Source organism: Mandrillus leucophaeus, unplaced genomic scaffold, assembly GCF_000951045.1.
Source record: "Mandrillus leucophaeus isolate KB7577 unplaced genomic scaffold, Mleu.le_1.0 Scaffold535, whole genome shotgun sequence".
Lineage (NCBI taxonomy): Eukaryota > Metazoa > Chordata > Mammalia > Primates > Cercopithecidae > Mandrillus > Mandrillus leucophaeus.
This window is the reverse complement of record NW_012105753.1, coordinates 1,015,713-1,017,416: the sequence shown is the minus strand read 5'-3', so window position 1 is coordinate 1,017,416 and position 1,704 is coordinate 1,015,713.

The following is a 1,704-nucleotide window of genomic DNA, read 5'->3' as shown; positions in this document are numbered from 1 at the left end:
GGAAGCTCCCTTTCATTCCCTCTGTTTTCTTGGTGAAATAACAAGGTCATCAGTTGAGAATGAAGAATCCAGGCCAGGAGTGGTGGCTCACACCTATAATCCTAGCATTTTGGGAGGCCGAAGTAGGTGGACTGCTTGAGGTCAGGAGTTCAAGACCAGTCTGGCCAACATGGTGAAACCCCGTCTCTACTAAAAATACAAAAATTAGCCAGGCATGGTCACGTGCACCTGTGATTCCAGCTACTCCAGAGGCTGAGGCATGTGAATTGCTTGAACCCAGGAAGTGGAGGCTGCAGTGAGTCTACACTGCTCCACTGCACTTCAGTCTGGGCAACCACAGAGTGAGACCCTGTCTCGAAAAAAAAATAAAAAAATTCAGGGGTAGCACTGGAAGTTTGAGGAGAGAGTTGTTAATGTGCTAATGATTGGCTTGGAAAGTGGGAGAATTAATTTATTAAGGAAAGATGAAGGATTACCACACACCAACAAGGCCCACTTACAATTAGTATCCAGCAACACTGAGACCTCTCAGCATTTTTCTCCAGGTATACTTTGCATGGGTGCAGGCTTAGAGTAGATGGAACACTGGATATAACTGAGATTTCATTTTGCCAGGTGAGCATGGCAGAGGAAGAAAGAGGCAAGTTAAAGTACATACAAGGCAGTGATTATAATAATATAATAGTAGTTCATGGAATCCAAATTGAGTTAGGAGGAGGAGGGGGACGTGCAATGGAGTAGGGATAGTGTGAAGATAGTAGGGCTGAAGGGTTGGAAGTTTCAGTGGGATTACAGAATTACTGGAGATCAGGTAGTATAGGAAGTCAGTTGGAAAGAAAGTAAGTGACGATCAGAGAATGGAATGTTTGATAGTGGGGTCATAGAGAGGGGACAAATATCAATAATGAAAACCCTAGGGTACGAACATGGGAGTAGACAGTAGATATCTGGGGTGGGGTGGAGGTCAAGTCATTGCAGGTTAACAGGGGCACTGTCTAATTGTCTATGTGGATTTTATATTTTATTTTATTTTATTTTTGAGATAGAGTCTCATGCTGTCACCCAGGCTGGAGTGCAGCGGCATAATCTTGGCTCACTGCAACCTCTACCTTCTGGGCTCAAGCCATTCTCCTGCCTCAGCCTCTTGAGTAGCTAAGATTATAGGCATGCATCACCATGCCAGGTTAATTTTTGTATTTTTAGTTGAGACGGGGTTTCACCGGGTTAGCCAGGATGGTCTCGATCTCCTGACCTCGTGATCCACCCGCCTCGGCCTCCCAAAGTGCTGGGATTACAGGCGTGAGCCACCGCGCCTGGCCAAGGAGAGAGTTGTTAATGTGCTAATGATTGGCTTGGAAAGTGAGAGAATTAATTTATTAAGGAAAGATGAAGGATTACCACACACCAACAAGGCCCACTTACAATTAGTATCCAGCAACACTGAAACCTCTCAGCATTTTTCTCCAGGTATACATTGCATGGGTGCAGGCTTAGAGTAGATGGAACACTGGATATAACTGAGATTTCATTTTGCCAGATGAGCATGGCAGAGGAAGAAAGAGGCAAGTTGAAGTACATACAAGACAGTGATTATAATAATATAATAGTGGTTCATGGAATCCAAATTGAGTTAGGAGGAGGAGGGGGACGTGCAATGGAGTAGGGATAGTGTGAAGATAGTAGGGCTGAAGGGTTGGAAGTTTC